Source organism: Pelobates fuscus, chromosome 5, assembly GCF_036172605.1.
Source record: "Pelobates fuscus isolate aPelFus1 chromosome 5, aPelFus1.pri, whole genome shotgun sequence".
In the NCBI taxonomy this organism is placed as follows: Eukaryota; Metazoa; Chordata; class Amphibia; order Anura; family Pelobatidae; genus Pelobates; species Pelobates fuscus.
In genome coordinates this window covers 92851069-92867308 of record NC_086321.1, presented here as the reverse complement: position 1 = coordinate 92867308, position 16240 = coordinate 92851069, and the positions used below count along the sequence as shown (strand labels likewise).

The 16240-nt window shown below is 38.8% G+C and overlaps 1 protein-coding gene across 1 annotated transcript in view; it reads right to left on the bottom strand.

The window, feature by feature from the left end:
* The window catches only part of IPO11 (importin 11), a 417607-nt gene that overhangs the window by 50651 nt on the left and 350716 nt on the right, over positions 1–16240 (bottom strand). The gene's annotated exons all lie outside the window — the stretch shown is intronic.

Below are 16240 nucleotides of genomic sequence, written 5' to 3'. Positions count from 1 at the left end.
ATTTGACTTGGCACATCAGCAACACAGACAGTAAGGAGATATCTTATATATGCCATAGGTCCTTTCCATTATGGAACCATTATTATTATTATTTTATTATTTATATAGCACCAGTAAATTCGGTAGCGCTGTACAATGGGAACTTTTAGACCTGAAAGCTTTGATAAATCTACTTTGTTGTATATTTGGGTACTGTCTCACAAATTTGTGTCAAGAGGTTTTCAAGCAGTTTTATAAAACCAATTGCTCTCCTAGCACCTATAACATGGCCACTCTATCTATGCTCAGCTAATGCAAAAATAAAATGCAAAATTAGGATCTGGGGAATTTATTCTTAAAGGAACACTATAGAAACAAGAACACAAACATGTATTCCTGACCCTATAAAGTTAAAATCACTATATAGCCCTCTCGTCTCCTCCCCCCACCCCCCCATTTGCCCCCCTAAATATAGTAATATCTTATCTTTATTACAGTCTCCAGTCTATTCCAGAAGTCAGGGACAGATTAAGGGACAGGGACAGATTAAGAGCCCAGTGTGCCTGGTGCTGACAATTATGATGGGCCTTATTACAAAATCTTATTGACCAAAAACACTAAAACAGTCCTACCTCCTACGCGTCATGTATCTGATGGAGATGGTGCTGAAGGGAAACTCATAGGATGCAGCTATGAGAAAACACATACCCTATGCTAATCTCACACTTTCATCTTTCAAGTAAACCCATACCCCCTAACAGCAGGGTCCAGTAAAGCAGGAAGTCTATGGATGGGGTAAAAGGGTGGGCCACTGAGACAAATCACATAACCAGAACTGCCAAAAGGGGCGAACATACACAAAAAGGGGGAATGTCTGTGTCCCCATGTCTCCAAGTCCCTTAGTGTCTGTGTCCCCATGTCTCCCAGTGTCCCCATGTCACTAGGACACTAGGAGACATTGGGACACTGAGATACTAGGGAACACTGGGAGACCTGGGGACACAGACTCTTGGGGACACTGGGAGACATTGAGAAATGGGGACACTGGGTGACTCTGAGACACAAGGGGACACTGGGAGACATGGGGCACTCAGACACTGTGATACATAGGGGACACTGGAATATATAGTGGACACTGGAGACTTGATAAAGACCAAAAAGTTGCGGTGTCCAATAAACCTGCTTAAATCTTTCACAGTGAATGCCTGAGATTTTTTCTTTTATACTAGGGGACACAGACACTTGGGGGCACTGTGAGACATGGGGACACAGACACTAAGGACACTGAGACACTATGGACACAGAGACACCAGGGACACTGGGAGACATGGGGATACTGAGATACTAGGGACACTGGCTGGGAGACATTGGGACACTGGGAGTGCCCCATGTCTCCTAGATCTCAAAGTCACCAAGTACACTGGAGACTTGATAAAGACCTGGGTACAGGTCAAAACGTTGCGGTGTCCAATAAACCTGCTTAAAAAACAGTGAGTGCTGAGATTGTTTATTTTATACGAGGGGACACTGAGACACTAGGAGACATGGGGACACTGGGAGACATTGGGACACTGGGAGACTAGGGGACTTTGGGAGACTAGGAAACACTGAGAGACTAGGGACACTGGCAAACTACAGACATTGAGAGACACCAGGGACACTTGGAGACATGGAGATACTGAGATACTAGGGACACTGGCTGGGAGACATGGGGACACTGGGAGTGCCCCATGTCTCCCAGGTCTCAAAGTCACCCAGTGTCCCCATGTTGCTCAGTGTCCCCTAGTGTTTGTATCCCCATGTCTCCCATTGTCCCTTAGAGTCTGTGTCCCCATGTCTCCCAGTGTCCCGATGTAACTAGGAAACTAGGGGAAACAGACACATTGGGACACTGTGAGACATGGGGACACAGATACTGGGAGAGACATGGGGACAATGAGATACATAGGGACCCTGAGAGACTAGGGGACTCTAGGAGACTAGGGACACTGAGACACACCAGGGACATTGAGAGACATGGGGACACTGGGAGACATTGGGACACTGGCTGGAAGACATGGGGACACTGAGAGACTAGGGGCCACTGTGTCCCTAGTGTCTCAGGGTCCCCATGTTCCCCAGTGTCCCTATGTCTCCCAGTGTCCCAATGTCTCAGCGTCCCCAAGTATCTCACTGTCACCATGTCTCGCTGGCTCGGAGCTTCTGTCTGGACTCTCTGTGCAGAGCTGCTCCCCTGCGGATCAGTGAATAGAGAGAGGCAGGGAGGGAGATGCTGTAACTTCTTATCCCTTCCTCTCTCCACACATACAGCGACCCCTACTGGTCGGCACTGGTATTGCAGAATAATCTCTGTTTATACTGAGACAGACATTTGTATTGCCGGTATTACTGCAATACCGGCACCGGCTAGGCAGCCTCAAATACCTGAGAAATACTTCTGATAAATAAACACAACAGAAATATTGCTGCTGGAAGATCTCTAGGCTCACAAGAGAGGAGAGAATAAAAAAGAACACAGTGACTGTCATTTGCTTGATTTGCATCAGGGATAAGGCTGCAAGGTAAAGCTAGGAAAGCAGAAAGGACTTTGAACAAAATCAAATTTAAAAGCACCATCTGGATCTCCCACAAACCTTATTTTGGAATACCAAAAAGGAGAATCAAAAGGAGAACACCAGGATCCTGACTTCAAAAGGGTCTGGACAACCCCTGAATGGTCCAAAGAAGCATACTAAGAGAGTCATATGATGGTATGACTCCAACATTGTGAGTGACACTACTACCATTTATCTTACACATTGTCTAGTATAGACATACTACGCTATTTTGTATATACTATTGTGTTTTACAGGTTATTCAAGATTTTAGCGGCTCCACCTATTGCTTTGTATGTATATTTATGTTTCTATGGTGGTGTAGGGGATACCACATTATAGGTGTTAGAGCTGCCTGCTTTCTTTCCTCCACTGTATGTTAAATTTCTTACTTCTGAGAAATACCTGGCAACCATACGAAATACATGAGAAATACCTAAAAAAAATTAATAAAAATAAAATAATCAATGGGCATATTCCATGGGCCTGGAGCTGCAGCTCCATCAGCCCCTATATTAATCCAGCCCTGCAGTACAACTACAATAAGCTGTAGTTGTTCTGGTGACTATAGTGTCCCTTTAAGAACAAGACATTTCTAAAATACACCACATAATAAAAGTGAGCATAATAATATTTTCTAAGATGTTAATCTATAGATATAGTTTAACCGTATTTTAGCCATTTCTACAAAAATTATGTTTTGCAAATGCAAGCTTTCAAAGATATTTAATCTTCTTGAAGTTTGCATTTTAATTTCTGAATCCATTCCAAGTCATTCCATCTCTATTTTTTCCACCTTTGCTACTATTTAAAATTGTAATCCACTTGGGTCACAAGAATGTGCAGTTACATTCTTTGATATTCCCATCTGTTTATATATTCTTGTTTTAGTTCTCCTAAGGTCTTATCCATAAGGACTCTCCAGCATCACGTTGAATATTTCATTCCTAGTGTTGGCTTTAGAGGTTTCCATGTTCATCTTGCCAATATAGTATGTTATTTTGCAAGCCCTACATTATTTACAATAATGACATGAGTGACAGGCTTAGAACAATGTTAAATTCACTCCACCCAAAAATATATATTTAAAAAAAGAAACAATAGGTTTTGTTGATTCATTATTCATTATACACCTCTTTGTAATTTTATTATAAATATAAACAGGAACACTATAGGGTCAGGAACACAAACATGTATTCCTTACCCTATTGTGTTAAACCCACCATCTAGCCCCCCTGCCTCCCTAAATATAGCAAATTCTTATTGTATTCAAGTCTGCAGCTGCAGCCTCTGCCCCGATCTGCATGCTAACAGCTGACATCATCAGAAGAGGTTCTGTGAGTCAATCACAATGCTTTTCCATAGGATTGGCTGAGACTGTCAAGGAAGTAGATCAAGGGCACAGCCAACACAAACAAAATACAGTTTTGGCCAATCAGCATCTCCTCTTAGAAATGAATTGAATCAATGTATCTCTATAAGGCAAGTTCAGTGTATGTGTGCATAGGGTGGAGACACTGAATGGCAGCACTGCCCCAGGAAGCACCTCTAGGAGCCATCTGAGGAGTGGCCAGTGGAGTTATCACTAGGCTGTACTGTATACACTGCATTTTCTCTGAAAAGACGGTGTTTACTGCAAAAAGCCTGAAGGGAATGATTCTTTTTTTTCTCTTTTTATTTTAATTTTATCACCATAATTTCATTGTACAAAAACATGTTTAAAAATTCGTATTCATACACATAAAGACATAGACAAAACACAACACATCCCACCCCCCCACGAGAGCTCCACATACTTTCAAATTATACTTCTTTTTTTTTTTCCAAATGGTATCAATATTACATTTGTAGTAATTTTTTTTTTCCCAATTTACCCATAGGCTCAAATTATCATTCAGAAACTTGCAGTGATCCTTCTCCATTTTGATTTGGTAAATCAACTGAATTGTTATTTGTTTAATGTTAAATGCGGTATCTCCCTTCCAGTTCCTTGCTATTATTATTTTACAGGCTGTTAAACAATGAATAATTAAAATTTGATTTATTTTATTTAAGTTTGGCCATTGGTAGTGTAATAGCATTGTTTCAGGTTTTAGAAATATTTTTACTCCACACAGTGTATGGATGATAAATTGAGCCCACTGCCATACAACAATCACTTTTTTGCATGACCACCACATGTGGATATAATTTCCTTTTTCCTCTCTACACTTCCAGCACTTTGTGTCCATGGATGTATCAAATGTAGCTATTTTAGTTGGAGTCATATACCATTGGTAAGCCAACTTGAAGTGTGTTTCTATCAATATAAAGGAATGGACATATTTATTGATTTTTTGTAAAATAGCTATCCATTCATCTAATTCTATATTTATTTTTAATTCAATGTTCCATTTTTTAATAGCGCTTGTTAGGACTGAATCATTCATTGGGACTAACATTTTAACACATCTAGAGAACAGCTGCTTTGTTTTATTCTGGTATAAAATTGATTTTAAAATGTCATACATTTTTACCCTCTTTTACTAACTCAACTTTCTCCAAAAAATATTTTACTCTAAGGTACGTATATACATCTTTAGCAGAGAATTTAAACTCTTCTATCAACGTTTTATAAGGTTTGATTTTACCCTCTTTAGTCAGATCTTTTAAAGTACTTATTCCTTTTTCCTTCCAAGATTTTAGGGAAATATTCTCCATATTTAATTCGATTATATCTACATTTTGAAAATCAAATATTTTATTTACTAAATCGATTTTTTTCCTTATTTTTTTCCATATTGGAATAATCTGTCCTAGAATGTATGATCTGGATAAATTGCATTTTTTTGTTATCCAGAGTAAGTCTAGAGGATCTCTTACTAGACTAGATTCTATTTCTGACCACCACCATACTTCCTCTTTATTTTGTTTCATCTGTACAGCCATAACATGCATTATAATCCCAGCCTCATAATATTTTCTTATGTTTGGATATCCCAAGCCTCCCTTCTTTATTCCTCTTGATAGTACTTCATTTTCGTTTTTTCCCTCGCCATACAAAATTTGAGAAAGAATTGTTAATCATTGTTAACCATGCACTCGGGATTTCTAATGGGAGCATTCTAAACATATAGATCCATTTTGGCAAAACATATGATTTCAAAATGTTTATTCTTCCTCCCCAAGATACTTCGTTTTCTCCATTCTTTCAGATTCTTATTAGTTTCTTTTAGAAGATCCATGAAATTTATTCTCATAATGTTTTCTACTTTTCTGCTAATTTTGATTCCTAGATAAAATTATGTTTCTTGATAAGAATCTATTTCTTGCTTCGACATATTGATATATACAGCCGTTGATTTTGTTTTATTTAATTTATAATTTGATGCTGCACTGTACATTTCAATTTCTGTCATTGCATTTGATATTGATGTTGACGTATTACTTAAAAATAGAATAGTGTCATCTGCGTAAAGAGATATTTTAAGTTCTTTCTGGCTTGCTGTGAATCCCTTAATATTTTCGTTATTTCTAATTCTGTTAGCTAACACCTCTATAGTTAATATAAACAGTAAAGGGGACAAGGGGCAGCCTTGTCTGGTCCCGTTGTTCAATTTGAACCAGTCTGAGCATATGCCAGGGCCAATTGTTCTCGCTGTAGGGTCTTTGTATAAAGCTAAAATTGCATCAAGCAACCATCCCTGTATACCTAGTTCTTCTAGAGTAATCTTCATAAAGTCCCAGCTGACCCTGTCAAAGGCTTTCTCAGCATCTAAAGACAGGATCAGCATGGGACTTTCTCTACGTTGTGATATATCTAGTGCATCTATCAAACGTCTAATATTATTGCTTGACATTCTATCTGCAACAAAACCTGTTTGATCAGGATGTATTAGTTGCTTCATAAATTCTTTTAGTCTACTAGCTATAATCGCAGAAAATATCTTTATATCTACATTTATTAATGATATTGGGCGGTAGCTATGGACTTTAGTTGGATCTTTCCCTGGTTTCAGTATAGGTAGAATATTTGCTTTAAGCATTTCTTCTGGGAATCTGCCCTTTTTAACTGCAGTATTAAAAGTATTTTTTAAATAACCTGTCAATTGGAGTTTCATTATTTTATAGAATTTGTTCCCAAATCCATCCGGACCTGGCGTTTTATGATTTTCTAGTTTGTCTATTATTATATTGATCTCTTCTTCTGTGATTTCTTTGTTTAAATTATCTACTTGAATTTCTGTTATTTTATTAAATTTTGCTGATTGAATATATTCTTTTATTATTTCTAAAGGAGTATTTGCTGAATGACTATATAGGTTAGCATAATACTCATTAAATGCTTTCCCTATCTGTTTTGGGGAAAGGGAAATAGTATCATTAGTTATTATTTTATCAACCCTATTAAGTGTATTTCTTTTTTTCAGCATATTCGACATTATTTTATCAGCTCTATTAGATTTATGATAATATTTGATTTTAAGTTTATGCATATTTATTCTAATTTTTTCATAGGTTTTTTTCCTGTATTTCAGATTTGATGTTTTCTATTTTTAGCTGATCTTCCTTGGTTGGGTTTGTATTATTTTTCTTATTTAGATTATACAGTTCGATATAGAGATCTTGAACATTTGCACCTTTTTCTTTGTTCTTTAATTTGTTAAGCATTATACAGTGTCCCCTTATTACTGCTTTAAACGAGCACCATAGAGTATCGTTTTCTACTTGTCCGTTATTATTTTCTTCAAAATAACAAGTGGTCATTTTATCTATATAGGATTTATATTCTTTATTTGATAATATTGATTCATCTAGCCTCCTGACGGGAATGATTCTACTCACCAGAACAAATTCAATAAGTTGTAAATGTTCTGGTAATTATGGTGTCCCTTTAAATGCTCCGTATACACATTTTTGGCTTCTTGGGTAAACCAATACATACGTTATGAGCCTCTAAGAATGTCTACTAGAATGAAAGGTCAACCTGAAACATATTTATAGCTTTTAGCTTGAAAGAAATGCCTGTGTTCACAGTCCTCATTGGAGGTAATATAAATTAAACACCATCCAGAAGTTAAACTAAACTAATTTCATGATGAAACTGTGGCAAAATGTGTAAAAAGCAGTCACTGCAAAAAAATATTCTACATACTCAAAATTCACATTCAGCTGTTTTCTTGGCTCTACACACCAGTGTATTCTAATATCCCATACTTTTTAGTTCAGTTATGTTCATGTCCCAGTAACATTGAGCAATCGCATTAAACTACATGTTAATCAGCCATGCTAACACTCTCTTTGCCTATTTCCTTCATCACTTATAAATCTCCCCACTGTGGATGTCTCTAATAGTTAATCACTTATCTAAAAGGTTAACGTTACAATCACCTTCCATGTGGAAGGACGGGCTGTTCAATATCCCCATGTTTAATTTCTTCGAGAAACATAAGGCGGTATTTTGATAATATGACACATTTTGATTCTTTGGTCTGGTGTGGAGTAATTTGCTTTTATTTATTGACCAAATGCAGGATTACATTTTATTTTTCTAAAAACGTGGAATCAATATTGCTAAGAAAAATAAGGAGAGTCCTGTTTTTCTAAACACATATTTCAACGTAACACTACTATTTTTTTTAAATATTTTTCATCGGGAGGGAAAGCTCCTCTCCTGGCTGGGCAGACTAGCGGCTATCAAAATGACCCTCCTACCTAAACACCAATATTTACTGCGGACCTTACAAATACCGCTTCCTAAATCTTATATTGACACCCTACAGAGGATGTTTACCAAATTTATCTGGGGACACCACAAAATTAGAGTAGCGTCGTCAACCCTACACAAACACATAGAAAGGGGAGGACTGGGCATGCCAAACATACGCCTCTATTACAAAGCAGCTCTGCTTGCTACAGTGATCACCTCACACGCGACAGAAAACAACCACAATGGGTAGACATTGAGTCAAACTGGACCGCCAAGATCCCGCTAAAACACCTATTCTGGGTGCCGCGGCAGCAGAGACCGGATCTGCCAGAGAAGCTGCCCACCACGGATCTCTTACTCAAAACATGGGACACACACGGGGGAACACTGGTCTCTGGCTGCTCCCCTGCACAGCATGCATATAGCCAACCCCTCATTCGATTATTCACCAGTGGATATCGGGGGGATGCACACACGTGAGACACCTATACGTAAGCAACCAACTAGCACAATTCCCCGACCTACAGAGCAGATTTCAATTACACTCCAGGCTAATATTCTCCTACCTCCAGGTGAAATCCATGCTGACACTGACAAAGACGCCCCGGCACAACAGCTGACACAATTTGAGCTAGCCTGTCTTTCTCCCCGCACCCCTCGAAAAATACTTGCAATGACCTACAGCCTACTAAACGACCAGGGGGGAGGCACTGTAGACACATGTACACGCGTGGCAGATGGACATAGGCCGCACCTTCGACAAGACCACCTGGAAACAGGAATTCACAGCACATAGAGGCAGATCCAGATGTGCCTTACACCTGGAGCTCATGCGAAAATTGCAATATCGTTGGTACATGGTTCCAACCAGGCTAGCGCGGATATACCCGGGAACCACTGATCAATGCTGGAGGTGCCAAAAAGACAGGGGCTCTATGTACCACATATGGTGGTCGTGCACTAAAATCAAAACATACTGGAAGATGGTGGGTGAGGTACTCTCAGAAGTACTGCACCAACACATATCGCTGACACCTGAATTGTGCCTACTTTTTATGACATTAAACACATACAACAAACTAAACTTTATACTGCTCTTCCACATACTGATCGCAGCCAACACGCTTATTGCTAGAGCATGGAAATCAACAGAGACGCCTCTGCAACATCTCTTGATCAAGCAGGTTTCAACAAACCTGGATTACGAAACAATGACCATACTCCAATCACGGGCACGGCTAGTCCACACTGAAGCTAGAGCACAATGGGACACCTATTTTTCACCACACACGGGTGACAAAGAAGCTACCTTACCTACATAATCGTCAGACATAGGGAAGAGAGGTGGGAACATGGAGGGAGGCGAACGCGCACAAGATTGACTCACGCTCACACCTGCAATGCCACACCGACACACGAGTCTTCAGGCTCACAAAATCAGGTGCTTGCACGCACAAGGAGATCCCACAAGGTAACCCACAATGTATATAGTTAATATGTTGATTTGTTTGTTCACATAGACAACGCCAATCAGTTCAGACGATTAATGCATACATAAGCTAGAGTACAGGTATATGCAACGTGCACACATCGAACAGGGACACAGGGAAACAAGCTCTCCAAAGGCGAGGGAAAAATTAAACTAGCTATTCAAAACAACCACCTCCTGAATGGCTGTAAGACAGCACCCAGGCCTGGTATAGCAGATTTTGGCCAACTCGAGTGGTATCCTCCTCAACCGTGACCAGTCACCTGGGACGCCAACTCACCACAGACCATAGGCCATCAGCCGAGGGTACAAGGGGGCCGAAGTGGCCTTTGCTAAACCGCTCACATATACTAGAGATAACAAGGTAATCCCTGGCAGACACTGTCCAATGTGCCAATGATACCAAATGCTCCATAAGTCGCACAGATATTACAGGATTTGTATAAGATGGCTTTGTGCCGCTTACGGCAAAGGTGCGAAATACCATAAACCTACTGTACAAATAATGCATAACACCAAATATATAAAATAATGTACAAACAAATGTATGAACTGTAATTGTGTGATCGGATAGAAGTACGACCACTGTGAACTAGTTCTTGAAAACCAATAAAAATTGTCAAATTGAAAAAAAAAATTATATTTTTCATCTATTTGCAATTAGAGTACTATTTGGAATGAAAATTAAACGCTCTATAATTATTAGTGACTAGTCTTAAGAAAGGTATCTAGAGACTCTGCATATACACTGAACCCAAGAGATGGACACATTTAGGAGGTTGGGATTAAGATTGGTGCATTAATGACACATAGGGGTTAGTCACTTAATGCTCAGTGATAGGTGTAATTAATGTTTTAGGTTAGGGTTAGATCGTTCATGACACGTGGTATTAGGGTTTTGTTCACGTTCAGTACATGAGAATGACCCTTAGCATTATGGTTGGTTCACTAATATTAGCGTAGTGCTTTAATGACACTTACCACTATGTTTAGTGCATTAACCATAATTACACACATACATATGTATTTATTTTCAACTAGCAACACTAGCAAAGAGATTCTAATAAAACACTTGCATTTACATAGTCTCGTGCTCAGAAACAGTATGATCCTGATCTTCCCTAATCAATTGTCTGACGAATGATTATTTTTTTACATCATTGCAAACTGTAGCATAAATGGCAATGAAATCATCATTTTAGTGTGGATTCAGCTTAGTGGAATGATTTGATTTTGGAACTTCTGCGCTTGATCCCTCTGAACCCTCTATATAGAAAATAATGGATGCTGCTGAAAACATTTCAGAAACATGAATTATTTTACCATTAGTAAAGCAAATGGTAAAAAAAAAAATCTTAATAAAATGATTTAATGTTACATGTTGTAACACTACAAAATAAGTATATATCTAAGGGAATGAATATTTCTGCAAGACAGTGTATATTGGGAGTACACACCCACGTAACTTGAAGAACATATGAAAAAAGGCAACATTCTGGGGACATTGCCAGATTATTGCAAATCCAAATTGTACATATAAAAAATAAAATAAAAAAAAAAAGCAAATGAAAAGATCAGATAATAGTTAAAGGGACACTCTGGGCACCATGACAACTTCATCGAAATGATGTTACGGTGCCATGAGGTCCCTGGTGCTTGCTCACCTTAAGGGGTTAAACTGTTCTTGAAACCAGTGTGATATTTTATAATAGCAGCCAGAAATGAAACTTAAAATGGTAGGTCTTGCAAACAGTTTCATTTAGAATTAACTGCATTTGGCTGATGGGAACTGTATTTTTTACATTTAAAAACAAGGGAGCAGCCCTGCAGCTGTGCTTTCTTGTTAGTAATTTAGAATCTGGCCACTGAATTATTTAAAGCTCCAGTGAATCGTTGTTCCTGACAAATGAAAAGAAATCCCATCTGTGAAAAGTTTTAGTCACATTCTTGAAAACAAGTTGATAACATACACTAAGCTGTTTAAACTATGTTTCAGTGTATGAAGGCAAGTATATAAATTTCTTTGTATGATTCTGGAAAAAAACAAACATAACATACGTCGATACAGCATGATTTCCTAGCTTAATAGCTGTACTGCAGCTAAATTCAGTTAAACGTATTAGTCACTTTATAGATCCATGATATTTACTATCACACCTTGAAGACCTCCAAGCTTAACTGAGCTCAGGCAGCTAATCTATTTCCCTAGCAAAAAAAGCTATGAAATGATGACGCCAGTGCAGACATAGGCAACCCGTGGCACAGCAGATGTTTTGGACTACACCTCCCATGATGCTTTGCCAGCATTATGGGGGATGTAGTCCACAACATCTGGAGTGCCGAAGGTTGCCTATCCCTGCGCTAGTGAAATAGCAGTCATAAATTTGTCAATTATAGCCGCAAAAAGCTATACTTCAGAGGATGGGGTTTCCCCCATTAGGTCAGCTCCTCTCAGGGTCTATATAGCACAGTTCGTCCCCACATAATGTAGGGTCAGTTGGTTCGGTGTCTACAGCATCATTAATTATCTAACCTTCTATAGTGGGTGTTTTGAGCTATGGGTACTAGAGTAGGTTTTCAAGCCGTTGGGTCATGTTGCACTTTTGTTGTAGCCACGTCTCCCCCTGCTCACATGCATGTGGTCCAGGGGTGTCTATGACTTCCTCTATGGCTATCGTATGTTATTGTCCCTGCCCCTGATGGGTCAGGGAGAGGGAGGTCAAGATAAGTCAAGGTGGAGAGGGGAAGGAGTGTGAAGTAACAAAAAGGATTTTATGCCTAAATGGCAGAACATTGAGCAGTAAGACTTCAGAGGGACAATGTATATACCCTAAAACTGCTTCATTAAGCTAAATTTGATTTGGTGACTGTTTAAGCAGTCTGGTCAGGATATGATATGTTTTTACTTGGCATTCTTAGAGCCGAGAAAGAAGATTGAAAAAAAGATTTTGAAAATTCCCTATTATTACTGTGAGGGGGGTAAATAGGGATATGGATATATTTTAGAAAAAAGTGGTTTGGTTCTTTCCAACCAAGGGCACTTTATGAGCTTAGGAGACTTGGAGTGTTCCTCCTGAGCCTTTAACAGTACCGGTTTTATGGATTAATCTCTCTTTAATACATTATCATCTACCCTATAGCCCATTGCGTGGAGATAACTGAGAAACCACTCTCCAAATAGCTTGCTGTTTTTTTGAGTTCCTAGCCAATCATACTTTATCAATTATTTTATGTATTTTTTCTAATAGTGGAGAGGACTGATTGACTCTCAGGAAGAGAGTTAATCACATCATTCTTATTACATGCTGATCATGTAAATGATTTGCTTAATATATATAACTTCATTTTACTTTTAATGCCATAAGAATGAGCAGGGCATAGTGCTGGGGTTTGTTGCAGCACTAAAAGGCTTCATTTTGGTGGCACAGTTCATTTACTGAGATTTTATGCCAAATAGAATTTCATAGATGTAGGATTTATGCCATTAAAATTTATTTTTTTGAGCCCATGAATACCAAATGGTGTTGCAGTTTCTATGGTTTCATATGGAGAATTTTTCAGGTGTTAATACCTAAGCTGTTATTGAGCTATGCAGCCCTAAATTCCAGAAGAATTCAGAATGCTTCACGAAAGATAGATAATGGTCAAATCATAGTTTACCTTCAATTATATATACATTTTGTTTATGGAACACAGAGGAGTCCTAAAATATTATATTCATAAAACAAACAGTCCAACATAAATTCAGTGTTACAGCAGAACGGTTATATTATATGATGTAAATCATCAAAGGTATAGATAATACAACAAATGCTTACAACCCAATGCAACTACAATCCAAGGCAAAAGGCATGATTAATTGCATGCCGTCAATAAGAACTACCGTATATACTCGTGTATAAGTCGATCTCATGTATAAGTCGAGTGCAGTTTTGTGACCAACAATTGTGAAATATGCTATGCCTCGTGGATAAGTCGAGGGTAAAACTTGGGGCTATGAAATTCTGTGATTTTTATAATTATATACACACACACACTCATACAAACACACACTCTGCATTATATAAACACACTCTGTGTGTTTGTGTGAATGCAGAGTGTGTGTTTGTATGAGTGTGTGTAGTGTGTGGGGGGAGGGCATTTTTATTATTTTTAATTTTATAATTATTTTTTTATTATTTAAAAAAAAAAAATGTCCCTGGTGGTCCAGTGGTGTGTACTGTGCAGGAGGGGGGCTGGCATCTTACTTATCTTTGCTGCAGCTCCTGTCAGCTCCCTTCACCTGCGTTCCGGTCAGCTCCCCTGTAAGTCTCGCGGTCTGCGTGCGGCGCGGAGCGTTGCCACGGTAACCTGTGGCAACGCTCTGACGCTGCGGCTCTTGCGAGATTTACAGGGGAGCTGACCAGAACGCAGGAGAAGGGAGCTGCAGGGAAGGTAAGTAAACGCTTCCTGCCAGCCCCCAACAGGACCGCCGGGCTTGTAATGAGCCCGGCGGTCCTGGTCTGTATTATGGCAATGTAAGTTGCCATAATACAGACATTGACTCAAGTATAAGTCGAGTGGGGTTTTTTCAGCACAAAAAATGTGCAGAAAAACTAGACTTATACTCGAGTATATATGGTAAGTATAGTGAAGAACTTGGTTATAACATGACTTTAATTTCCATTGTACAACCAACATAAAATCAATAACGCCTACATTCTCAGTGAGCAGAATTAACATGCTCACCATTGACCTACATCAGCTGAGGCTAATTCGAAAACTAGAAAAACAGTATACCTATGGGACTTCGGTTACACCACTGCAATATCACATTTGATATAATCAAATACAAAGCCTACAAATAGATGTTTTTGTGTTTATAATTAACGTCAGATGTATACCACATGTTAACAGAAGTTACATTAATTTCTTATTTATTCCAATTAGTTTCATGTGTCACTTCATTTATTTAATTTACCAATGTAGTAAGTATCTACATATATACTATAAAGAGAGAGGGGGGGGGGGGGAGAGTGGAAGGAGAGAGTAGAAGAGGGGGAGGAGAGGGGAGAAGAAAAAAGGTGGAGAGGGGAGAAGAAAAGAGGTGGAGAGGGGTGTAAAGGACCGGTGGAGAGGGGTGTAGAGGAGAGAGGAAGAGGAGTAGAGAGAAGAGGAGGAGAGGGATGGGGTGTAGAGGTGGAGAAGGGTGGAGAAGAGAGGTGGAGAGGAGACAGGAAGATGGATAAAGAGGAAAGGGGGAGAGGAGAGAAGAGGAGAGGGAGAGGGGGAAAAGGAGAGGGAGAGAGGGGGAAAAGGAGAGGGAGAGGGGGGGACAGGAGAGGGAGAGGGGGGGAAAAGGAGAGGGAGAGGGGAGAGGGGAGAAGAGGGAGGGGGCAAGAGGGAGAGAGGAGAAGAGGAGAGGCAGAGAGGGAGAGAGGAGAGCTTTTTTTCCAGAGAAAAAATGAAAATAAAATTAACACAAGGTTTTGTGAAGCAGGGAAATATTTTGCAGTTTACATAGCAGAGTTAAGTGCACATGTGTAAAGAGTTGCATGAGGGTGTCCTCTGTTGCTAGTTACCATTTATAATGATTAAGTACATACATGGCAATGCATCATTATGAAACTATTTTCAGTGCACATATGGAGTTATACAACATAAGCAATTTATTTCTATGGAAACCAATAAAAAGAATAAAGGAATAATGGTTCCAAACTAATGTGGTTAGTAAGTTTTCATGATATTTTCCTTTATAGAAGAAACCCACAGTAATAACACTAATGCTTTTAGAAATGTCAACAGGGATAATGGCAGGTAATAAAATTGAGCAGCATCATGAGGCTGCTTTAAATAAACAGCTTTCATTTATTTTATTGCAGAAATTTTACTCAACAATACAACAAGCTGGGTGTTCGTGGAATCAAAATACACTTGTTGTGTTGCACAAAGGATTATAGAGAAAATATACAGGCCAGTAACATATTACCAAGAAACAGAACACAGTAAGGGACACATATTAATCAAACATAATTTCAACTAATATTAAAAAAAACAAAAACAAGAAGCATCCCACTACCATAAAGTATTATCTAATAATGTTTTGGAAAACAAAATACTAAGTGTAACACTTAAAAAAAATTAATCACAATTTTAGTTTTTTTTGTTTTTTTCTGTTCAGTCATATTTCACAGAATTGCAAAATGACATTAAATTAACATATCAGCCTTTACTTAATCACTTTATGTGTATATGGTTATAAACATAAGTATTAAAATGAACACTATAGGGTCAGGAAAACAAACATGTATTCCTGACCCTGTTGTGTTAAAACCACCATCTAGACCACCTGGCCCCTCCTTTCCTCCCTAAATATAGTAAATTCTTACTTGTATTCAAATCTGCATCTGCTGCATCTGCCCCTAAACTGCCTCTGACCGGCGTGCTGTCTGCTGACATCATTACAAGTGGTGGTCTGAGCCAATCACAATGCTTCCCCATAGGACTGGC